This window comes from Tursiops truncatus, chromosome 10 (assembly GCF_011762595.2).
Source record: "Tursiops truncatus isolate mTurTru1 chromosome 10, mTurTru1.mat.Y, whole genome shotgun sequence".
NCBI classification, from domain to species: domain Eukaryota; kingdom Metazoa; phylum Chordata; class Mammalia; order Artiodactyla; family Delphinidae; genus Tursiops; species Tursiops truncatus.
This window is the reverse complement of record NC_047043.1, coordinates 11203669-11229597: the sequence shown is the minus strand read 5'-3', so window position 1 is coordinate 11229597 and position 25929 is coordinate 11203669. Positions and strand designations below refer to the sequence as shown.

Genomic DNA, 25929 nt, shown 5'->3' with positions numbered 1-25929 from the left:
ATTACTATTCCTGAATGATTTTATTGCTTAGTTGTTGTGGTAGTTGTTCTCTGTGCATTTTATCTCAAATCCCAATGTTTTAAAGTTTGTTAAGTATAAGGACCATGTCTTACACCTCCTTGTATTTTTCCCTATCTGCCAAGAGTCTAGCATAGGATTTATTTGCATTTTTTAGTGTGGAAATAAAGGAAGAAGAGTGGGAAAGATTTATAGGGGAAAAAAGGGAAGGCTTCGGGTGTGTCTTGATTGGAGACCGTGGGCCTGGGGAAGCTGGAGGCAGGTAACTGGAAGCAGGGCATCCCATGGGATCAGTTAGGGGTGAGTATTTGATTTTCTCTAGTTGGTCCTATGTTGGAAGGGACAAAAATTACGAAAGCTGTCAGTTGCTAAGTTCTGGTCATTTTGGCCCAGTTGTTACAGGGGTTATTATTTGGCTTCCTGGATTGTTGCCGACTTTCTATAACCCTGACACAGTAGGCTGACTTCCTGGACTGGTTACTGTAGAAAATGTGTTGTTTTCCTGGGCTGGTTATTGCAGATTGTAGGTCAGAACTCTATTATATATGATGAGGCCATTGTTCATTTGTATCAATATATTCAGTCTCTCAGTAGGCATCAGTAAATGTTGGCTGATTACTTACTACAGTTTGAAACATCTCCTTTGAACTGATATCCTTTCTCTTCCCTCTTGCGACTTACTAAACAGTTTATTCAACAAATATTTTCCATTTAAGTTTTGTATCAAGACCTTAAGCACAAGAGAGAAGGAAACTAATCACATTTTTGCTCCCTTTCTCATTTATCGTCTTGGAGTGTAAAACACTGATGAAGAAAAAGAAGGGTCATGGTCTTCAGTGTTTCAGACTAGAAATTACTATAGTTCAAGTCCTTCATTTTGTAATGAAGAGACAAAGTCCTACAGACTTGCCCAAGGTCATGATGATCAGTGATAAGCTGAGATTACAGAAGTTATCACTTATAACAGGTAGATAATCTGTCTCCAGCTCTAATCTACTGAGTGTTTGTGCAACATGTTGGCGTAAGAAGGTGGAGGACCAATAAAGTTTTTTAAAAACTGGAAAAAAGCCAAGTTCCTGAAAGTGGAGGCCTTTGGTAGAGTTTTTTTGTTTTTTTGTTTTTCTTTTGGTACGCGGACCTCTCACTGCTGTGGCCTCTCCCGTTGCGGAGCACAGGCTCCGGACGCGCAGGCTCAGCGGCCATGGCTCACGGGCCCAGCCGCTCCGTGGCATGTGGGATCTTCCCGGACCGGGGCACAAACCCGCGTCCCGTGCATCGGCAGGCAGACTCTCAACCACTGCGCCACCAGGGAAGCCCGGTAGAGTATTTTTTTAGAAGCCATGGAGCAGAAGAACATGTGGAGTGAATCTTGTGGGGTTCACCACAGTGTGTGATGGGCTGTTTTAGTATCTTATGGCTGCCATGTAACAGAGTACCACAAAATGGATGCCTTAAATAACAGAAACTCTTGCAGAGGCAAGAGGTCTGAAATCAAGGTGTCAGCAGGGCCCTGCTCCTTCTGAGACCTGTAGGAGAGAATCCTTCCTTGCCTCTCCTAGCTTTGGGTATTTGCTGGCAATCATTGGAATTCCTTGGCTTGCAGATGCCTCCTTCCAACCTCTGTTTCTATCATCACATGACATTCTTCCCGTTTATCTGTTTCTGTGCCCAAGTTTAGCCTCTTCTCATAAGGGTGTCAGCCATTTTGGATTAAGGGCCCACTGTACTGTAGTATGACCTCATCGTAACTAATGACATCTGCAGTGACCCTCTTTCCAGATAAGGTCCCATTCAGAGGTATTGGGAGTTAGGAGTTCAACATATCTTTTTGGGAGACGCAAATAAACTCATAACACAGGCCATGACGCAGAGCTACATCTTTTCCAAGAAACTCCGTAGTCATGAGCTGCTGGCCTTCTCATCACTTCCCGGCCACTGCCAGCACGTGGCTCATGACTGAGCAGTGCTGCAAGAGGGGATGATGAATAAGAAGTTGTCATCTAAATAAAGCCACCCAGTTTCTTTGTAAATATGTGTCACAGGGTATTTAGGACCATCCTACCCAACCCACTGCTGCACGTTGGTGGAACTATAAATTACACATACATCTTCTTTGGGGAGCCTCTTATTCACAATTCCCCCCAAGCCTCATTTCCCTGAGGGAGTGTGCTCGCCCACCTTCGTTTCATCATTTAACCCTGCCTGTTTATAAAGTTCATGCTGTCCTGAAGCTCTTTGTATCAGCCCAGTCACCTCTGTTAGTCATCTCCTGCCACTTTTCTCTCTTTTCACTCTTTCAGGAAGTAATGTTTTCACTTAGGTAAAAGAGTCATAGGAAGAGTGTTCTGCTTGTTTGATGATTCATTCCCCTGCTCTTTGCTGTTTCTAAATGTTATAAGGGAAAAACCCTTTTGTTCTGGGCTTTGGTGAATGGGCATGGTCAATGAGGGTGAGAAAGTGCAGTCATAAAACACTTTCACCTTAGAGTGGAAGTAATCTCGTTTATTGGTCTTTCTGATTCCTCTGAGAGGTGGCATCGTGATTCTCACAGCCCCTAGAATCCATGATATGGACTTCCCTGCTTTCAAGTGAAGTGCCCATTCGTTTTACTTCCTCCATGTTTTGTTGTGAGTGAATCATGGCAAGATGGATGCCATGTGACTACCCCACTCACTTCATTTGTGGATCCAGGCCATAGGCTCAGAATCTGTCAGAGCTGAGATAGAGCTGAGCTTCTTCAGTTAAATGAGTCCCTCAGAGGGTATTAGGGGCTGAATTGTGTTCCTCCCATGTTCATATTTTGAAGTCCTAACCCCCAGTACCTCAGAATGTATTTGGAGATTGGGTTTTTAAAGAGGTGATCAGATTAAAGTGAAGTCATTAAGATGGGCCCTAATCCAATATGACTGGTATCCTTATAAGAGGATGAGATTAGGATCAGACACATACAGAGAGAGAAGACCATATGTGAAGGCACAGGGAGATGATGGCCGTCTACAAGCCCAGGAGAGAGGCCTCAGGAGAAATCAACCCTGCCAACACCTTGATCTTGGACTTCTAGCCTCCAGCGCTGTGAGGCTCCGGACGTGCAGGCTCAGCGGCCATGGCTCACGGGCCCAGCCGCTCCGCAGCATGTGGGATCTTCCCGGACCGGGGCACGAACCCGTGTCCCCTGCATTGGCAGGCGGACTCTGAACCACTGCGCCACCAGGGAAGCCCCATTTCTGTTGTTTAAGTTGCCCATTTTTAGTACTTTGTTACGGCAGCCCTAGCAAACTAATACAAAGGAGGACAGGTTTCAGACATGTTAAGTGAACCTTTAAAGGTACTGTGTCTACCCACGGGGCTGCCAGTCCAGGCCCCAAAGGTCCTCACTGCTGGTGCGGTCCTCCTCCCGCTTCATGATGAGATATTGTGTTTGTTATGAAAAAGATCACAGTAGGCTACCTCATTTATGAATTCAGTTCAACTGGCATCTCAGTGGTGGTGTCAGTTCTTTTGCCATCTTCTGCAATACCGAGGGAAACATTTTCTAAGCTAATTTTTTTTAGCTGCAAAGATGACAAATGCTATCAATGATATCCAACCAGAGTGTATTTTCATCCATTTTCTTCCCGTCAAGATAAGCCAAGAGTATTTGTTGCCAGAAATGAAAAACAGCTTGCTCATCAGCCAGATGATCGCAGTGTTCAGAAGTTCCTCTCATTTGCCGTGTGTGTGAAAAGTTAAGAATTGAAAACAGACAGGCTTACTCTGCTTAAACTGTGGGCTGTGAAGCAAGAAAAAGAGATATTTGGATAATAGAAGAAGAGCTGTGGAGATGGTCTTGATGGCAAAGCGAACAGGGTCTTTTCGGATTGCTCTGAGGTGAGACACCCTCAGTTGATTTAATAGTGGGTATGGCTCTTCATCAATTGGATGAAAGATGAACCTGAAGTTACCAACCACTGTAGGCTACTTTTGTGTTCTAGAACAAATCCCAGTGTCCTACACAAACATGGCTCCTGGGACTTTTACTGTGTTACCTGAAACAAAAATTTCTAGGCAATTCAGTTAGCTCTTTTCCTGATTATCTTGATGGAACTATCTCCATGAGTTCTTAGGAGAAGTCAGAAGTAAACACTGGGCTCGGGGCTTCATTAGAAACAGGGAACCTTCGATGATAGGCTTCGATTATTCCACCATGTTTCCACTCATGAGGAAACTGGTGATATTTGTTGAATTTTTGTGAGGATGAGTTAAATCGTCCAGTTATCACCCCATTATTATGTTATTAGGCCGTATGTTTGCTGAGTGATTTCTGATCATTTTTATTAGTCTCTCTTTGCAAATACTTAAGGAACTTTCTGACAATTGAGAGAGCCATTTCAAGGTCTAGAAATGCAGGCTTACAGAATTCAAATGATTAACTCAAGATTGACCAAAAAAACCCCCCAAAAATCCTGAAGAAAACTCAGGGTTCACACTCAAGGCTGCAATTACCATTGCAAAGGTTTCTGGAAGCTCCCATAATCACATTATACTTTACGTCATTAGAAATCATTCACCTGTCAACACTTAGATTTGCTCCTGTACCTGATTCTCAAGGTCTTGGAAGTTAACTGGAAATTCAAGGATTTGGCTACCTAAGAGAGGGGGGAAAAAGCCAAAAAAACAGACCCAAACACCTAACCTGGTTCTTTCTTGTTAAGTCCAGCTCAAAATAGGGCAAAATAAGTAAGTTCTCATGGAAAGACAGTGCTGCGTTGAGCCACTTCCTATGGGTACATTCCTGACTGCCAGTTTGTTTTAAGGGTGGATGTTTTTTGTTTGTTTGTTTGTTTGTTTTTTGTGGTACACCGGCCTCTCACTGCTGTGGCCTCTCCCGCTGCGGAGCACAGGCTCTGGACGCGCAGGCTCAGCGGCCTTGGCTCACGGGCCCAGCTGCTCCGCGGCATGTGGAATCCTCCCGGACCAGGGTACGAACCCGTGTCCCCTGCATCGGCAGGCGGACTCCCAACCACTGCGCCACCAGGGAAGCCCCAAGGGTGGGTGTTTTTAGCAGCAGGGAAATCTGGCCGCTGGAGGCAAGAGAATGAAACGGAGGAGGAGGGTGAGGAGTGTGGAGAGACGCACTTTCAGGTGCACAAAACACGCCGCTTTCAGTCCACTTTCTCCCTCCTTGTCTGAGTCAGCCCCGTCCCATCCCATCCGCCGCTGGCCTTCCTGTGGGTCCTGGGTCTGGAGCTGGCGGAGGCTCCCACTCTTGCTCAGATGAAAGGACAAATCAGAAGGCACCTATCACAAGTCTATGAGCGGAGAAACAAAGGCCCTACCGCTGGCACCCTCCCACTAACGTGAGTCTTAATGGTAGGTTTAATTTCCTCACACTTGCTGAAAGGAAGGGAAAAAACTCAGCGGAAAAGAGCCCGGGTGTGGGCAGCGGCGGCGGTGGGGAAACGACAGCTGTCGTATTCATGGTTAATCAGGTGTGTCTGTCTTTGTGTCGCATCTGTCTGCTACTGTTGCCAGGCCACATGTGAAAGGGAGCGGACGGGAAGGGGCCGTTCGTGTTCAAAGGCAGCAGCACTGACCTCTGCTTCGTTCTCCTCGGGCTAGGAGAGCTTGTCTGTTTAACTTTCCCCATTGTAGGAAGCTGTAATTCTACTCTGTTAGCCCACCCTCACCATTTTGGCCTGACAGACGCAAGCTGCATCCAGCATGCCATAAATCTGCCGGAAGAAGGAGGCCTCTCCCCTCCTCCCGTGCTTCTCCTTTGGGATTCCATTTGATTTGTCAAACAGGACGAAACCAGAAAGAGAGAAACACGAGAACTGAGGGCATCTTGGTTCCCCTTCCACCTTAGACTGACCTAGACATTGAATGCACATTTTACCTAATGAGCTTTGGGGGCCGTCGGGCTCCCCTGCCCCGTGACCAGAACACCCGTTTGCTCCGTGTCTGTCTCACGAGTCCCACGCACGCATAGTGTTTGCATCAGACCTTAGTCACCTCCCTGGCATCAAATCCTCCCCCTGCTTCCTTCCATCGCCTGCCTCCCTCTCCATCCAGGCACAGAGGGACAAGGGCAGAGCGTGGGCGAGACTCCTGGGGGGGGTGACTTCTTGTTTGGTACGACAGCCCAGCCCTGCCAGATGGGACTCTGCCCTCCGGCACCCGGAGAAACAGCCGAAATGGAAAAGACCTCACCACCCACCTCGCAGTGCATGAGGCTTAGCGTCTCAGAGTCCAAAGGTCTCCAGCTGGAGGCTCAGACTGACACCCTCCTACCAGTGGTTCTGCGGGCTCCCATCTTACCGCTTTGAAGGTCCTTTGCTTCCAGCCTTTCTGCTTTGGGACCAGCCCTTGTGTTTCTTGGAGTAAATGGGAGTCATCAGCATTTTCAAGACCAAGGGACTCTCGCTCACACTTTGACTTTCCTTGAGAATCAGCCGTCATGGACTCACAGCGTTCAGCTTGTCACTTCTGGTTTAAGCCACTTCTCAATACAGGCACTAACTTTCACCCCATCATGTTAATTTTTCTTGTGGGAAGGCTGGAGTTGGGCTCTACTGATACTGTGCTTTTGGTGGGGTGTGTGTGTGTCTCTCTGTGTCTGTGTGTATCTTTTTCATAATCAAAATTGTTACTTTCCCAGGGTGTGGCTTCTCATCAGCACAGCTGACTTTCCTCTGTCTCTGAGCCTGTATGGATTGCCCTGGCTGTTTTATTAACTTGTGACTTTGGGGTCAGGAAGCTTTTGTTTCCCTGATACTGAAGGAGTTTGGAAAACCATCCTACTGCCTTGTGCACTGCCTCTTCCCTCTGATATCTCCTGGATCTCCAGATTTTGGTGAAGTCAACAGTCAAATATGAAGCTCTTAATAGAAGCCTGGCACTCTGCGAGGCTCTCGTGAGGCCTTCTCTATTATCTTGTGAGAGACCAAGGATCATATGAATAAAGCAAGCAGTGACAAAGTAGGATGGAAAAAGGTTTTTAATAACTTAAAAGAAATAAAAGTCTAAGTTACACAAAGAAAAATGCACAATTCTAAGTGTACAGCTTGACGAATTATCACAAACTGAACACACTCATGTAACCACCACCCAGATCAAGAAACAGAACATTATTGCAGCTTCTTAAAGTTCTACACATACGGGGACCTCGTTATGTCTAAAACTATTCTTCTACAACAGAGTTTGGGACTGAGATTTAGTTCTTCATTATCTGGTCGTAGAAGTTCAGTGACGGAAAGGCTCCCATTTGCTGGAAGGAATTTGCTCATGGCAGGATTTGAGTGTGACCTGGGTTGGCCTTCTGAGGTTGGGCTTTCGGGAGCCCAGGTGGGCTGCATGTGTGGTGCTCATGGCTCTGGAGGAGGACATAGAAGTTTCTGGCCTCCTTTTTGAAAAACACTGTGATAAAATATACATAATATAAAATTTACCATCTTAACCATTTTTAAGCGTCCAGCTCAGTAGTGTTAAATACATTCAGATAGTCTAGCAATCAGTCTCCAGAGCTCCTTTCATCTTGAAAATTGAAGCTCTATATTCGTTAAACAATAAACCCCATTCCCCCTTCCCCCAGCCCCTGCAGCCACTGGTCTACTTTCTGTCTCTGTGAATTGACTGCTCTAGGTCCCTCATACAAGTGGAATCATACAGTATTTGTCATCTTCTGACTGGCTTATTTCACTCAGCATTATGTCCTTAAGGTTCAGCCATGTAGCAGGTGTCAAAATGTCCTGCCTTTTTTAGGCTAAATAATATCCATCGTATGTATAGATCACAGTTTGATTCTCCGCTCATCTGTCAATGGACTCTTGAGCTCTTGTACCTTTCGACTATAGTGAATAATGCTGCTATGAACATGGGTATACAAATATCATTTCAAGACCCTGTTTTGAGTCATTTTGGGTATCTACTCAAAAGTAGAATTGCTGCGTCATCTGGTAGTTCTGTTTTTTGAGGACCTGCCATACTGCTTTCTGTAGCGGCACCGTTCTGGCATCATTTTCGCCCGGACCGTTTCCCCCTGAGCAGCCCCCTGGATGGCATTAGAGGGAGGTGGACGTAGGGGTTGAGGTGGCGGCTGTTGTTAGGATGGTACTCTGGACTCTATAGACGCCTGTCCTGGGGGCTTTAGAGCAGATGAGGCAGGAGAAGCTGGAGCCGTGGACGTTCATGGTGGACACTGGAGACCCCAGTGAAGAAAGCGGGAGTAATTTATTTTGCACAAAGGTAAATGCGTTTGCCTTAATTTGTGGGAGAATAGAGGGCAAGGGGGTTCTTGATTACTAGGTATTATTCAGAGGCGTAACACCTGTTCAGCGTACCACCTCCAAATTTTCTACGGGGCTTTAGTTGAAAGTGTTGGAGTACTTATAGAACAGAGGGTGAAGGAGAGGGAGCGAAGTAGCAGACACTGGCAGAATCGTGGAGGGCACACACTGCTTTCCAGGAAAGACTGTGCCGATAGCGGTGCTACCTGAATAAAAAGGCTGTCCTTGGGAACATGGGTGCTGCCGGCCCCTAATGCCAGAAGAACCCGTGTGTTGAATATTCAGGGGCTTCTTCAAGCAATGTGAAGTATTTCTGTTTTCTAAATCTTGTTGCTCTCTTGCGGGGGCCAGCCTATCATTAACATGCATTTAAAGTGGCAGTTATGTGGATCACGTGGGTAGGGACCTTCAGGACTGTAGATACGGGCACTCATTATTATCACTAAAAGAACAGAAGTAAAAGATTTGCTTCTTCCAAATCCCTTAGCTTGGGCCCCCTCCCATTTCATCATGGAAAAAAAACCTCAGTCACGGTACATATTTTTTCTTAATTTTAAAAGTAGTGTATGGCTACCACCTAAAGTATCCACAGGAAAAAAATAAATGCCCTACTCCAAAGGGGAGCTGTTATTTAACCATTTGTTTCCTTTTCTCCCAGAACGTTTTATATACGTTAAACACCCACATATCTGCATATACACACACACATGCTTGAGGCGACACAGATTAGTTTCTACTTAGAGCCCAAACATTACTAACCAATACAGACATACAGATAATATATTGATGCAACTCTTTACCATTATAAACTGCTTTCACGTTTGTTGAATATCATCAAAATTATTTAAAGTTGGTATTATTCTCATTTGGCAGAAAAGAGGCTGAAGAGATTAAGACATTTGTCCAGATTTACACTACGTGTTGGAAATGGAATTAGGACAAGAATCCAGGTCTCTGAAGTAAACTCTAGGTACACCAGTCGCTCTCCTCCACCGCAGGATCTGTAGTGATCATTGGCGGCCAGATATCATCACCTTGCAGAAAGATTCAAAGAAGCTACCAATGCACCGTCTTCATAAAACTTACTAATCTCTCCACGGTGTCAATTTAGAAATTTCTTCATCCTATACTTGTGGATGAACTGAACTCATTTAAATATAAATAAAATAAAATAAGAATTGAGGTTATTACAATAGGCATAACTCCAATAGAATCTCAGGGAAGACAACTGTCAGTCTGGACAATATTTTTAGTGTTCACGGTGTGTGTGCACCAGCTCATTTATAACGTTGTTTTGATAGTGTACGTGCCTTGAACTTCTACTGCAGGGATTTATGAGAATTAAAGTGGAGTAATCTTGCTCAACTGAGTTTTACGTCAGGTAGCAAAGATGTCTTGACCTGCCTCTTTGATATAGAATAATAACGATTTTTTCCTGCTGACTTTATTTTTAAAAGTATATTAGTTAATTAAGAACCATTTACCGGGCTTCCCTGGTGGCGCAGTGGTTGAGAGTCCGCCTGCCGTTGCAGGGGACATGGGTTCATGCCCCGGTCCGGGAAGATCCCACATGCCACGGAGCGGCTGGGCCCGTGAGCCATGGCTGCTGAGCCTGCGCGTCCGGAGCCTGTGCTCTGCAACGGGAGAGGCCACAGCAGTGAGAGGCCCACGTACCACACACACACACACACACACACAAAGAACCATTTACCTAGAGATATATTCTCTTCCTTACCAAGTACACACTGCAAACATGGTCATAGATGTTATGTAGCAATGGGAAGTGCTTCTGCGATTTTGGAGGTGTATTCTTTTAATTTTATCTCACAGTAGTTGTACAGGGAATTGTTGATAGTTCATGTTTTATTTCCTTCTGTTATAAAATCATCACAGTTTGCAAAAATAAAAGTTATGAGCTATGTGTCCTTTATTTCCTACTCCCTGTGAGAAAGGTTAAGATAGAGAAAGAACATTCAGTGATGGCCACTGTTGGTGGAGAAAATGATGCTGGAAACTGGTAGAAAAACATTTCTTCAGTACTGTACTAGATTCAGCTTTATGGGAGACAGAAATATAACAGGGCATGGAAAAGATAAAATTTATTGCTCTCTTACATAAAAGATGTTCAGAGTTGGCAGTCCATGGCTGGTGCAGTTCCTGCATGAGGTTTTCAGATATTCAGGTTTCTTCTAGTTCATTAGTCTGTCATTCTTAGAATGTAGCTTTTGTCTTTTATGATCTAAGATGGCTGCTAGAGCTCCAGCCATCATATCTGTGTTCCCTTTAAAGAGGAGGAACTTGCCAGAAATTCCATACAATACTTCTGCTTATATCTTATTGTGTAAAGCTTGATTCTATGGCCACACTTAGCTGCAGGGTAGGCCGGGGAATATAGTATTTATTGTGGATGGCAATTAACTAGAATGAAAATTGAGATTCTGTTATTGAAAAGGGGAGAAATGGATATTGAGAGGAAAAGTGCATTCTTTGACACAGTTCATCCATTTTGCTTCCCAAATACCCATGCATACCTGTCTTCCACCTTCTTGTTACCTGGATTGCGATGATAACATCTGGAGCTTCAGAGCCATCTTGGACCAAGATGTAAACTTGGGAGTGAAAGCCACACAGAGCAGAGAAATAAATTCAAGGCATATGAGTCCCTGGCACTGTGGAGTTGTAGACAGACCACCTCTAGACTTCTGTGTAGGAGAGAAATACACATTTGTTTTGGTTAAGACTTTTTTTATTTTCTGTACGCGTGCTCCCGTTGTGGAGCACAGGCTCTGGACGCACAGGCTCAGCGGCCATGGCTCACGAGCCCAGCTGCTCCGCGGCATGTGGGATCTTCCCAGACCGGGACACGAACACGTGTCCCCTGCATCGGCAGGCGGACTCTCAACCACTGCGCCACCAGGGAAGCCCTGATTAAGCCATTTTTTTTTTTTTTTTGATTAAGCCATTTTTGTTAGGGTTTTGATAGTTGCATCTGAGCTTAATCTTAACTGGTACAAGTATAATATAGACTTATAAAATAGCTTTCATTTTAATAGACATCTCTCCAAAGAAGACATACCGATGGCCAAGAGGCACATGAAAAGATGCTCAGCATCACTAATTATTAGAGAAATGCAGATCAAAAGTACAATGAGGTATCACCTCACACCGGTCAGAATGGCCATCATCAAAAAATCTACAAACAGTAAATGCTGGAGAGGGTGTAGAGAAAAGGGAACCCTCTTGCACTGTTGGTGGGAATGTAAATTGATACAGCCCCTATGGAGAACAGTGTGGAAGTTCCTTAAAAAACTAAACATAGAACTACCATATGACCCAGCAATCCCACTACTGGGCATATACCCTGAAAAAAACATAATTCAAAAAGACACATGAACCCCAATGTTCATTGCGGCACTAGTTACAATAGCCAGGACATGGAAGCGACCTAAATGTCCATTGGCAGATGAATGGATAAAGAAGATGTACATATGTACAATGAAATATTACTTAGCCATAAAAAGGAATGAAATTAGGTCATTTGTAGAGATGTGGACGGGCCTAGAATCTGTCATACAGAGAGGGAAGGGGGGGTGGCATGAACTGGGAGATTGGGATGGAATGAATTGGGGATTGATGTATATACAATACCATGTGTAAAACAGATAGCTAGTGGGAACCTGATGTATAGCTCAGGGAGCTCAGCTCGGTGCTCAAGTGGTGACCTAGATGGGTGGGATGGGGGGAGGTGGGAGGGAGGCACAAGAAGGAGGGGATATAGGATATATATATAGCTGGTTCACTTCGTTGTACAGCAGAAACTAACACAACATTGTAAAGCAACGATACCCCAATTAAAAAAAAAAAAAAGATTGTATCTTATTCTGCCTGCCAGTGCGGGTGGACTGACCGTCTGCCCATCCATCCTGGCCCACTCTGTGCCAAGCATCAGGTATACAAAGATGGCTAAGATGTAGATCTTACCCGCAGGAGCTCCCATTCCAGCGAGGGGCAAACAAACCAATGCAGTAAAAGCACTCCAGCTGCTTCAGTAGAGAGAAATCTGTGTAAAGCAGAGTGGAGCCCAGGGGTATTTGTAATATTCTCTGCTGCCATCTTTAGACTGAACAAAACCCCAAACCCGTTATAAGTAAATTTGGGGTGTTGACTCTACCATATTTTTCTTTATCTTTAACATTATCATCACGTTAATCACCTATAATTATTTCTTGAACATAGAAAATTTATTTGTTTGGTTTTTGTTTGTTTGTTTTGCTTATATTGGAAGGATGATGTTAGCAGATTAAACAGTAATTTTCCCTTGAGAAGTTTTCAGTATAATTGGAGCAGACTATTTTTACATAAAGCCAAAGATAGATTGGCTACTTATAACCTGCTCAAGAGGTAGTGAGCATTTTAAGTGAGAAGAAATGCATTTCCTTTTAGATTTTAGAGTAAGCCGAATCCTTATTCACTTGCTATTATTGGCATTACAGTGAATCATCACAGCACCTATGTGTTCCAAAGAGTTCTTATGTGATTTCTCACCGCAACTTCTGTTTTACAGATGAGGAAACTGAAATTCATTAGCATCTAGGCAACATGCCCAGGGTCAGGCCACTGGTAAACAGTGGAGATAAGATTTGAATTTAGGCCTGGACCCCTTCTTGTATTCTATTTGTGCGTCGGTAACAGCCTTCCTGTGGAGACTCAGCCATGAAGGCAGAAGGAGGTGGAAGGTTGCAGGAAGCTGGAGAGGAAAAAAGGTTAAGCTCTTTTGAAGTTTTCCTGCTCAGCCAGGAAAACATTGCTGCAGTTATCAGGTAATTGAAGTGTCAGTGTGCTGCTGTCAGAAGGTCTCTGGGTGAATTTGTTCCTCTTGGCCTGTATGTGGCTGCGAAGTGAGCTGCACAATCACCGTTTTCAGGTGAAGAAACTCTCCGGCAGTCGATAGAAGCAACTGTACGAACATGCAAAATCAATGTCACTGAAGTTTTGCTTATGTTACTGCCTCCAACACTGTTTGATCCTTACATAAAAGAGGCATTTGTCATTTGACAGGACTGAGACTGCGAGATTGTGGAGGTTTCCCCCAGCTTTGTTGCCTGAATGTCTGCAAACTTGGTTTCCCTGTGTGTTTTCTCTCACTGCAAAGTCTCTGTCACCCTGGGGCCACCCCTGTCCTTTGACTTTCGTGACTGTTCCGGCTCCTGATGAGTTTGGAGAACAGACCTAGATCATCTTCCCTCCGTTGGTAAAAGGAGGAACGCTAGACTTCTTGCCTTCATTTTTATCTCTAGCTGCTTCCATTTTCTTTTTCTTTCTCTTGTTCTTCCTGTAGTGACCACCTGGCTCCATGTATGTGTCCCTCCCCTTTCCTGCTACCCTCCTCCCTTTATCCTGGCCACCACCCAACCTCAAAGCTCACATCTTCTAGCACGAGAAATGGTGAGTTGTATGGAAAAGCCGTTCAGTGGTCCTCTGAATTGTCAGCATCTTAATCCCCTGATTGCCGTTTAACTGCTGCCCAGGCAGTTGGGAGGAAATAACCCGAGCCTTTGTTTTCTCAGTGACTAAATAGGTTTTGGCGTTGGTTAGTGGCATAGGTACCTTTGATTGGCTTTCATTTCCAGTTCTGGGACATGCTTTTTCTAGAAGCTTGTGCCTTTCACTCATAGGAGCTCAACTGATAGACGACTTGTAAACATGTATTGAAATACTAGATCCTCCAGGTCATGTCTCATATTATAGACACTCAGAAGGAGGTGTCTTTGGTTTGTTGAGAGCATAGGAATGTTGTTATAATATCTGTCACACTGGGAGGCAGTCAAGGAATCTTTTAGTATAAAGTGATTGATCTTCCCTTCTCCACCCCACCCCTGCTTTGGAGATATTTTTAAAATCCCCCTTCTTCTCATTGCCCTGTAGAATCTCCTCAAATCACATGATCTTCCACTCCTGCTGTTGAAAATATTTCATTTGTTAACATAACATTTTAAGCGATATTCCATTAAAAAAGTAATGGATGTTCTTTTTTTTTTTTTTTTGCGGTATGCGGGCCTCTCACTGTTGTGACCTCTCCCGTTGCTCCGCGGCATGTGGGATCTTCCCGGACCGGGGCACGAACCCGTGTCCCCTGCATCGGCAGGCGGACTCTCAACCACTGCGCCACCAGGGAAGCCCTGGATGTTCATTTTAAGGGGATTAGAAAGTATACAAGACCACAAAAAATAAATAAACACCATCCATAGTGATGATAAGGCTGTCATGTTTTATCCTATGTCCTTTGTTTCGAGGGTGATAGAGCCTTTATTGGGGAATCATACACTTGCTGTTGTCACTGGAGACTTTGTCTTTCTTGTGAACGTGTTCTGAGGAAGGGAGAGGTGACCTGATTCCCTCTAAAGTGCTGGGATCTTCCGTGAGCCAGTGAACAGTAGCATTTATTCTTTTCGCTCAGTAGTCAGACACCAGCAATTATAGTGGTAGGCTGCTTAGGGGTCTGGAAATCAGTGTCTCAACCCACGGTGTCTACACTGGATGTGGGAAGGAATTTGTTAACTCATAATTGTTGAAATATCAAAGTTTTGAATAATTTATTTTGTTGGTGAATTACAACGCATTCCAGAGTGAGCCCCCTTAGAAATGCTGCTCCTAGATTCTTGCGTTCTAACTTACTTCTTTGAGTGGGAGAGGAAGGGATGGGTGTACCCCTGGCCTGTGGGCATGCCTGTGGGGCTGTACTGGTGTGAACATAGTCTGGGTTGTGAGCTGGGTCAGAAGAAATATAGAGGTCCGCCATGAGAGGTCGCACCTCCACAGCTCACTTTGGGAGGATGTGGTTGATTTCCATTGGAGAGTGGCCTCCAGGACCTCTCTAGTTAATGGGGAGCAGGGAAAGAGGGTGGTGGTACAGAACGGGTCTGTGTACTTTCATCCCACCATAATAATCTGAGTTTCTGAAGCTGAGACGCAATTGAGATTATTATTATGTAATAAATGCCATGTGACGTGAACCTACATAAGCTATATTCACATATTGGCTATCAACAGAGTCAAAAATTTTTAGCAAGAAGACAGAAAAGAGAGGTCTCCTTCAGAAAAAATAGCTGACATCTGTTCTTTTGATGCATTTCTGACAGAAGGCAAAAGGCTGACACTTATTTGGCGTCGGCCCCATTCAGTGGAAAGGGTCACCCAGGTTGTAGGGATTCTTGGTCCCTGCCGCATAGAATTCGTTGATCCGTTTTCTCCCTCTCTTGAGTTTTGCAGAATCAATTCCTCCGTAGATTTTTTTTGTGGAGAATGGCTATGGTAGAACTAGAAAGCTCCTCGCTTTTGTACTGGACATGAGGACTTGCAAGCTTGCCCATTCTACAGTTCTTCTGAACACAGGAGACCCAAATAGTCCCCCAGCTCTCCAGTTTGTGGCTGCAGTGACGGGATGGCTGCCCAAGTGCATGGGGGAAGGAATCACAGCTTTTGTTTTTACAACAAGGTCTTTTTCAGCTTTCTTTCCGTGGGAACCTGTTGATATTCTAGTTTAAACTGCCCTTTGCTGTTTGTCAACCTGGAGGAGGAAAGTTGAAGGTCTTGTATTTGGGCATATATATATATATATTTAACCTCTTTTTTGGAGTATAATTGCTTTACAATGGTGTGTTAGTTTCTGCTTTATAACAAAGTGAATCAGTTATACATATGCATATATCCCCATATCTCCTCCCTCTTGCGTCTCCCTCCCACCCTCCCTATCCCACCCCTCTAGGTGGACACAGAGCACCGAGCTGATCTCCCTGTGCTATGTAGCCGTTTCCTACTAGCTATTTTACATTTGGTAGCGTATATAAGTCCAGTATTTGGGCATATATTTTTATACAGTGTTTATTTTTGCCTCATGACCTGTGGGGAATGGTAGGAAATTAGGCTCACATCATAGGCGTAGTGTAGTGGGCTGGATGGAAGGAAAGCAGACTCTGAGAGGCGGCTGTGTCCTCGAGGCTGTGAACATGGGGTTGTATGTCTGAGTAGGAAGCAGACCCTGCGCCGCAGGGTGGGGTGGGGATGGGCAGCTGGGGAGTGAGTGCTCTGATACAGGCGAGCAGAGCTTGTGCAGAGCAGAGGCCCTGGACCCACGGTTTTAGGTTATAAGGAGCAGAGAAGTCTGCACACACGGGGAAGGAAGCAAGCAGAGGACGCGGAGGCAGCGGCAGGGAAAAGGGTGCCTCTTTCATTCCAAAGCACCTCGCCCGGTCTCCTGGGGCCATCTCGCCCCTTCCCTGCTTTGGCCTCCGCTCCCTACCACAGCCTTTCCTGTGTCCCGTTCCACACCTCATGACTTTCGCTTCCTCCAGCCTCATTGGCTTCCTTGCCGCTCCCCCAAGCTGCTTCAGCTGCCGCCGCCGCGGCCGTGGCTGAGCCCACAACCCAGCTTCCTGCGAGACCCCATGGGCACATTGCTCACCGCACAGCGCCGTCTCCCTCTCGGCGCAGCTCCCCGGCCCCCGGGCGGCTCTCATTTGGCGCGGCTGCTGCTTCTCCCGTCAGGTAGAGGTGGAGGCAGGACCCTGTTCGGTGGAGGCGGCCTCTGAATCAGGCGTTTCCCCAGGCGAGCCGTGCCTGGAAGAAAGCCTGCGCCCACTTGCACTCACGTCTGCAAGTTTTTCCTGAGCTGCTCTACATCATGGAGGGAAGAAGATTCAAGTTTCTGGGGGAAATCCTGGAGCAAGCTGGCTGCTGGGCCAGAGAGGGGCAGAGGAAAGAGGGTCACCCCGCAATCCTGCCACCTGCCCCAGACTGTGGGGCTGCCAGGAGGAATCTGAGAACATAGTATTGAGTCTTCATTTGTGCCTGACGTAGGTCTTCCCTCTGCGCCCCTCTCTTCGGTGCTTAGTGATTGTTTTGTAGCAGTGGGATTGAAGACAGGGGGTCACCAGGATGCAGCCCAGAAACAGGATGTGCAGGCATGGGGACCAGAAGCAGAGAGGCTGTCCCCCAAATTGGCTGAAATTGCAGGGAAGGTTTTGGACATTCAGTGGCCTAGAATTGGGTGGCCTAGAGGTTATAGGGAGGTTTCCTTAACCTCTAGATGTCATGTAAAAGGCAGGGTCTGGGTGTAAAAATGAGGTCAGGCACCGAGTTCCAAATGGCTGGATCAGAGGGAAAACTAGGAGACCAGAGTGGAGAGGCCAAGACTGCGCCCCCATGTGGCAGACGGGCAGAGCCGAGGGGGCCCTGGAGCTGCTGGCATGTGGGTCAGGACCTCCTGTACAGGGATGGACCTGCCAGTGGGTGGAAGGCATCCTTGAAGGACGCTTAGGTGATTCGGCAAAGGGAAGCTAGAATTAATGGCGTGAGACCCAGACACCCAAACCCAACACAAGAAAAATTGCGTGCAGACGCACTCTCCTCCCTTTCTCTCTCGTGCCTCAGTGTCTCCGCACCCCTCTTGCCCTGGACCGTCTGTGAAAGACAGACCCTTCCTTGGAGAAGCCTTTATCAAAACCCAGCCTTGATAAGGCCATGGAAATGAATGAATGAACACTAAGGAAATAAACCGTGAGTGGATTTTTGAGACAGCTTCCATGTTGGTCACCTCCCTCCCTTTGACTGTAACAGAAGTCCTGTGGCTTAAAAACTCTGACTGCTGATTTGAAAATTTACCCCATGCAGTGACTGATAATAGAAGCTTTCAGGAATGAATAAAAAAGGGGGGAGGGGATGGCACACAAGTGCTGGGGAAACAAACGCAGATTAAGGTTCTGTGTTGAGAAGGAGAATGATTAACACTCTTGACGGTTCACCTTCCCATGCGCGGTGCTCAGAGGTCCAGGTTTCCCGGGTCTGTGTCACCGGCAGGCACACAGAGGCACAGGGCAGGAGAGGAGGTCTGCGCCGTCTCCAGTCCCTCTTGGTATCCTTATTTATTTAAAGAGGTGCAGTGACCAGGTCACCGCTGGTGGCTTATTCTGAACCAGCCAGGGGCAGAAAAGGGAGGCCTGGCCGTTCGCACAGGTCTGTCTCCAGTTGCTGCAGCTCTGTCTCCGCCTGCACTTGCGCATTCTCCGAAGAGGGAAGGTGCTGCCTCATCTTTCCCTGTTTGCCTCTGAAGCAGCCTCTCCTCTCACTTGGAGTCTTTCATCAGGCGAGAGCCCTCTTCTAGGTCCTCGGCTTTGTTAGTTTTTCTTAGAAGCCACCCAGTGGTTCTGATCTTAATGGAAGGGTGTCAGATGGCACCTCGTTTATGCTGAGCTTGAGGCTGAGGTGAGGGCTGTGATCTGTCCTGTTCGCTATTGTCAAGGAAGGGAGGGAGGGAGGGAGGGAGGGAGGGAAGGAAATTATACCAAGTATCACTTATGATGCATCCTTAGTGAACCAGACTGGAGGGACTTTATAGTCTAGAACAGCAAATTCTAAAATGCAGCTGCACGGTCAAAACACTCGAAGAACTTTAATACATACTGATGCCTGGGACCCATTCCCAGAGATTCTGACTCAATTGGTATATTAGTTTCCTGGGGCTGCCATAGCAAAGTTCCTCAGACTGGGTGGTTTAAACAACAGAGGTTTATTGACTCACAGTTCTGGAGGCTAGAAGTCTGAGATCAAGGTGTTGGCAGCCTTAGTTTCTCCTGAGGCCTCTCTCCTGGGCTTGCAAACAGCCATCTTCTCCCTGTGTCTTCACGTGGTCTTCCCTCTGTCCACGTCTGTGTCCTAATCTCCTCTCCTTATAAGGACACCAGTCTTACTGGATTAGGGCCCATCCTAATGACCTCGTTTTACCTTAGTCACCTTTTAAAGACCCTGTCTCAAATAGGGTCACATTCTGAGGTACTGGGGCTAGGACGTCAACATACGAATTTTGGGGGGACACAGTGCATCCCATAACAGTTGGTCTGGGTGGAGCCTAGGCATCAGCACTTTAATGTCTCCCCTGGAGACTCCAGTTGCAGCTTGGGTTGAGAATCACTGTTCCAGATGGATCTGTCCTAGCATCCAGGAACAGCTGTTTGGAATATAATCCCTGGACAGTTGAGTTTCTTACATTGTGAAAGTGTTGGGAACTTGGGTGGGAAAGGCTGCTGTAAGCAGAACAATGTAAAGAGCTTCGATACCACACGAGGTGACGGTGGAGAGATTTGTTAAAAGGTCCAGCACACCGGGGGTTGGGGGTAGAGGGGGGGCAGCTGTGATTTCACATCGGGGGTCCAGCAGGCAGGGTGCTCACTGCGCTTGAGGAAAGCAGCCCCTGAGGACAGACAGCCTCTGTCACTCCACTGCTGGATTTTCTGAGCTTTGTGATCTGCTCTTTGGTTTCCTGAATTGACCTACCCCCTAGGAAAGGAGTGCCCTGTGTAAGCAGCTGGTCTCAGTTTTGGGGCCAGGAATACAGTAGAACCTTACATAACCCTGCAGTTGAGCGCTTGGAAAGCAACGCCTGCCTCGTGTGTGAATGCCTAATGAGAGGTGAGCAATTAATGGGAGACCGGGGCTCCGTTCCCAGGCAGATCTGGAGTGAGTGGTGACTGTTGTGTGGGGGCCGAGTGTCGTGACGCAGAGCTCAGCCTGACTCATCTGCAGCTCACCTGGCTCACCACGGGCACACACTGATGTCCCAATAGTTCATCCTGCAGCAAGGATTCTGTTTCTGTGTTGCTCTTGCCCTGCAGACTCAGTTTTGGCATTTTAAAGGATTGCTATTTTTTTTTTTTAAGAATACTTTTGTGAAGCTGTCTTTCCTTTTTGTGCATATTTGATGGCTGTCCCCGGCCAGTTATTCACAAGTAAGAGGAGCTGTTCCTCCGCCTTCATGCCCACGTACATCAGGAGGCACTCCAGTCCCCTCCGGACCTTTGTCCTTAGTTTTCTCACTGAGGAGGACAGAGTCGACTGCTGCCTCATCCTCCAGCTTAGAATGCATGTCAGGCGCTGGTACAGGGGCTTCCCTCACTTTGCTGTGTTGGATCCTCACACAGGCCCAATGTAGTCAGTGTGATTATCACCCCCATGTTACAGATGAGGGAATCAAGGCTTAGAGTGGGGAGCTGCCCAGGGGTATGCACGGTGGTAGAGGTGTAGTCAGATCCATGTCATCCTGATTCCAGATCCTGTTTCTAGCCACTGTGCCTTCCGAGCCGTGCTGACACATTGCTGGTGATCTCATCCAGCCACACGGTTTTAAAATCCATCTGTACGGTGGGTGGCTCTCACTTCTACACCTCTAACCTAGAGCCTCCCCTGAACTCCAGGCCTGGTTATCCAGTTGCCTCCCAATGCCGTCACTTGGATTTCTAACAGGCACCTGCCGCAGGCAGAGCTCCGGATCGCCCTCCCTTTTCCTAAGCGTCCTCCTGCCTAGTCTCCCCTCTCTCCGTAGGTGTGTCTCCATTCAGTGACTCAGGCCAAATGTGGGCGTCACCCTTGACTACCCTCCTTCTCTCACAGCCAACATGCACGTCATCGGCAAATCCAGCGGGACTAACGCTCTCCAGAATCCAACCGCCTCTTCCCACCGCCACTGTCATTGCCCTCGCACTGTCTGTCCTCAACACCACCGTCAGAATGAGTCAGCTTCTGCCACCCCTTTGCTCAAAATCCTTAGCTACCTTCCTGCCCCATTCAGGGCTGTCAGTTATGAAGTTATTGCCCCTCAGCTTCAAACCCAGCCTTCCACACTTGCTTTTATGTTGCTGAGGGGGGCCTCTGGAACCCACCTTTCTCCTTGGCCAGCTGGCTGCCTGTGGGGCTCGGCCAGTAGGAGGTGCTCGAGGGAGACCGCACCCTGGAGAAGGGAGAAGGGACTTGCTCCCTCCTGTTTTGTTTTCTGTGGGTTTCCCATCAGCTCCCATCTCCTGCGAGTGGTATCCCAGCCCTGCCGCTTCACACTGGCAGAGGCCGCTCCTTCCTGTAGCAGTGGTTAAATCCACTTTGCAACTTGTCTCACACTCAACTGTCTCAATCTCACTGTGCTTGCTCAGGGACATCAGGGCCAGTTGCCATTTTCCCCGTCTGCAGGGGTCTGGACTCCAGCCCCACGGGGCCCTCTTCTGAGCTTCCAAGTTTTAATAATTCACCCTTTGTTCGCCCAGCCCTAGGAGTGGAGACGGCTTCCGCAGTTACTGTCTTTCACCCTTTCAGTTACCTGGTTATTGACTTCTTTTCTAATTAATATTTGCTAAAATAACTGGTATGGCTTCTGTCTCCCAACTGGGCCCTGACTGATATGCTGAGTCGAGGCCCAAGTCCTGAACGCGGCTGCTGAGGTCATAGGTGGGCGGGCTGCCGCCCCGCTGATTTGTATCTGTTCCTTTCACTGGCCTCCTTGCCCATTCTCCTCTAGCCCCTCTGGCCCGTGCTCTTCTGCAAACGCACCAACTCTTCTCCAGCCTCAGGATCCCTTTGCCTGAAAAACTCTCCCTGCGATTCTGCGCGGCTTCTCCTTCGTTGCCACACACCCCCTCCCGCCCTCACCCACCCAGGGTCTCTGTGAAATGTCACTTCTTCAGTGAGACCTCCCCTGACTACCCGACATAGGCCACATTCCCCTACCCCTGGGGGATCCCTATCCTTCTTAATCTGCCTTGTTTTCCCCATAGCACCTATCACCAGCTGATAGTTTATGTATTTGTTTGTCAATTGCCTATCTCCTCCTGACTAGAATATAGGATCCAGGAGGGCACAGAGTTTTCCTACTTTAGTGATTGCGTATCCCGGGCTTCAGAGCACTTGCCTTACACATAGTAAATGCTTGATAAATGTTGGTTGAGTGAATGAATGAATTGAAGTTCTAGACTCTCAGGAGTAAGACTGAGAGGTGCCCCAGGCCCAGGTGACTCTGTCCTCAGGCCTCAGGGAGGATCCTATAGAGGGTGCTGGCATCATAGGAAAATGAATACAGGTGCTTTCTCCACTGCTCTGCGAGGGGCAGCAGAATTGGCAGTGTCTGCATCCCTATTGTTCATGGGCTTGGGTGTACTTTTGAACAGTGAGCTATATTTTTTCTTTCTTTTCTCCCAATTGCTATTGCTAGACCTGGAAAAAAAAAAAAAAAAAACTAAGAAAATTTAGAAGCTGCTGAGTCTGTGGTATCTCAACTTTCCCCTTGCTCTCCACTCTGATTGGGTTTTGGACTGATGGACGTTGAGGGGCTGCCTTCCTAGAATACTACCCTGAGAACTTTATGGAACATTCTAAATGGTTACCAGCTGCTGTAGACCTCAGTTTGTAACAAAAGAGCCTGGGAATGTTGGTTGTTGGCTCGTTGTCATCTGTGTATAGACTGTCTCTGCAAGGTGGTCTACTGAGGGGATTGCCACATTTCACTTCTGTGATGAAGCCTAGCTCCTCAATCCAGCAGGAGTAACAACATTTTCAGACCAGGATGAGGCAAGAGAATTTCTCCACATTAGTGGTAAGTGGAGACCCAACTTTCCAGGGTTGATGGTTGAATCGACCCTAAATCCAGCCTGTTACACGTTACACCCTGCCCTGCTGGAGTGGGGAGGCTCCCTGGATTACAGAGGCACATCACAATTCTCACTGCTGCGATTCATCTGTTCAGTCTTGTTTGCCTTGGATTTCAGCCACCCGGGTTTCAGAAGGTAGTGAGCTGGCCACTGTTCTTGGCCCCAGAACACAGGTGTGATTGGTGCCATGTTAAATGCTAGTGGCGATTATGGTTGCTGATTTGAAAGGAAGTTGAACACACTGGCTTTCATCAGGTCAGCTTTGCTTGGCTACATGCAACTTTCCACTTGGGCAAATGAGGGCTGAATTCTTGATTCAGACAGACTCTTTCAAGGTGGTGTATTTCTGGGCTCAAATAAGTAAACAAGATAACCCTGTGAAGTTGGGTGCTGTCTGCAGTGTCACCGAACTTGGTGTCCTGTGAAAGGAGAGCCTTAAGCACATAAAGCCCCTCACTCCAAGGGCTTAGATTTTGCTCAGTTTTGGTTCAGATTTTGCTCAATTTAGAGCTACTACAGCCTTATTTTACTGTGCCATATTTGAAACAAGAAATCTGAGCTATACTTTAACTTTGAAATGGAGGATGTATGTAGGTAGGAGGTAATTGATAAGTACTCTCAGAGTACGTAGCACTGTGCTGGGTACTCTGGGGAAATCTCAAATCAAAGACTTGGTTACTGTTCTCAGGAAGCTCCCAATCTATTTAGGGAAATAGAAGCTACACACTCATAGACACAATAAAACAAGAATACACGTAAGCATTAAAATGTGTATAGTCGGGAATGCTATAGAAACTCAGAGAAAGAACAGATAATTGTGGACCCATGTTTGCTGGAGAAGGCTTCACTGGAATTTGAAGTGGCCTTGAGAAAAGAGTGTGGGTTTAGAGTGAAGAGGAGAAGAGGAAAGGACCCTCAGGCCGGGGCAGTCCGAGCAGGGGCTTGGTGGCACAAACATGTGTAGCACACGTGGTGTTTCACAAGTGGATGAGCTCTCTCCAAGGGAGTCATTAGAGAGGGAGGTGAGCAGATGGGAAAGGACAGAACATTGGAAGGCACCCAGTCCGGTGGGGTAGACAGGATATGTGCACACAAAAAGATAAGTCAGACTGTTGTTTTGTGCAATTTAAAGTATTAAAAGATGATTCAAAGGCAAAAAAGATAAGAAATACTTGGCAACTGTACCTTAAAAGTCAAATAAGAGGTACAAACAAGATGTGCTTCAGGACTTCAGGGGAAGGTTGATAGAGGAGTGTTGAAGGGCAATAGGCCTTAGGAAAGGGAAGAGGGAGGGGAACAGGCAGAAGAAAAGAATTATGGTAGGTGAAGGGGAACTCAAAGGCAAAGCTGACTCTCAAAGTTGTCTAACTCTTGGTGAAAAAGGAGATGGGTATTTGGCCAGGATGTGGGTATTAAGATGAGAAGGTCTGTAATAGTTACATTGGGAAAAGGAGCCAGGGGGTGGGTGAGGGGCAGATACCAGGATTACTAAGCATGTGCCAGGGCCAAGCTGTATTGAGCCCGTTCTGAGCCTGTGGTGGGCCAGGTCTGGGGGTTGTGGGCCCTTCTCCAGGTGTGTTTTGTGATTCAAGAGGTAGAGATTGGGAGTTGGTGGGGCCGACCTGAAGGGAGGGTCTCAGAGGATAAAGTGTCAGTTGCTGATGAAGGCAGCATTTGTATAGCTAAGCACAAGGTTGCCCGGACTTGGGTGGGTGGATTCTGAGGGATGGGAGGAGAGCCTTCTGGGTTAGGAGGTCAGGAGGGGAGGCAGCCTTGTGCGGATGAGGTCCTGGGGAGACCTTGCTGGTCAACATGGCAATGAGCTGAGAGGAAGAAGAATAAGGGAAGCTGGAAGGAGGTTATTTAAGAAGAAAGCAGAGTGCTGAATGTTTTCTTTGATATTTCTCTACATAAAGGAAGTTAGGTTGAATTAGGTTGTCAACAGTAGCATGAATAACATGACGATAAGATAACTGACTTAGATGATCTTGGACCAAACCATTCTCCAAATTTCTATAGATTTTTTTTTCTATCCAAACTTATTTTATTAAACATACTTAGCTTAATTATTTCTGTTAAATTTTAGAGATTGGAAGAGCAGAGATTCAACTTAGCTCCATCATTGCCTAATTGTGAGATCTTGGGCAACTTACCCAACTTGCCACTCATGATTTTCTCATCTGTAAAATGGGAATGACAGTACATTTCCTTGGGGCTGTTATGAAGCTAAACATTAGGTTCCAACAAGTGGGGACTGTTTTCGTTTTAAAATTAGAATTTCAGGGAAGTTTGTGTGTGTCAGTACGAGGTGTTGGTCAGCCCTGGCAGTTACTCCTGCATCTGTCCTTTCTCACTCCTCACTCACTTAGGAAACACATCTACTTAGACTTGTGATTTGGAATATGGAGTGCTGAGTCCAGGTAACTGGAAGTAAGCCAGTATTGTTTGACAGGTTACAAATTATGCCACTTTTAAGCACAAGAAGGGAAGAAGAGAGAATTAACCTGTGAGTGGAGCTGTTGGCAAGTCCCAGCAGTCTTCATAAACTATTCGGGATCTTTCTCTCCTAGACTCACACAGGCTCGGATGATAGTCTCCTCCCACAGTGACTGAGTCAGGGGTCACTGTGTGCTGAGTAATGTGGCCCTTTGCCAGCAGGGAGGTGGGCAGCGCGGAGAGTGAATGACGTCGGTGCTGTGGGAATCATTGGAGGTGCTCACGAGCCCAGTGCGTGGTCACAACCCACGTGAGTCACAACCACAACCGGAGTTGTGTTTCCAAGTGTAACTCACATCCGTGAAGTAGATCAGCAGAAATTAAGTGAGTCCAAGCAGGGAACAAAGTTCAAATATATTTGGAAGGTATTAAAGAAAGGGAAAAAATTCTTCAAGGGGTCTGATTTCCTTCCACTTTTTGTATAAAACATTTTGGTTCTCTGGTTGCATCTTTTCTTGAGGGATATTAGCAATACTGTGTTCATTCGACACCTGTGAGCTCTCCTTTTTGGTACTGTGTGTGGGGCGAAGTCCTAGTTCCTAATTCCAAGTGTCTTGATGAGTTCTACTTCCTTGGCATAGAAAGTCTGCAGTAGTCATGGGTTTGGCCAGGATTTTCTCTTATTTAATTTGTCTAAGTCACAAGTGAAGACTTTGTGGGCTGAGGCCAAGAAATCATACGTCATATTT

The 25929-nt window shown here is 46.7% G+C and overlaps 2 long non-coding RNA genes across 6 annotated transcripts in view; one reads left to right on the top strand and one right to left on the bottom strand.

The window, feature by feature from the left end:
• The window catches only part of LOC109551557 (uncharacterized), a 628536-nt gene that overhangs the window by 294889 nt on the left and 307718 nt on the right, over positions 1–25929 (top strand). The window lies entirely within an intron of this gene.
• LOC117313789 (uncharacterized) lies at positions 6983–16877 on the bottom strand. Of its 2 annotated transcripts, XR_004528371.2 has the most exons (5): positions 16744–16877; positions 10397–10984; positions 10018–10223; positions 9767–9916; positions 6983–7413 (listed from the first exon to the last, which is right to left on the bottom strand). It is a non-coding gene; the product is annotated as an uncharacterized lncRNA (long non-coding RNA). The 2 variants fall into 2 exon arrangements; XR_004528370.2 differs by having other exon boundaries at positions 10018–10984.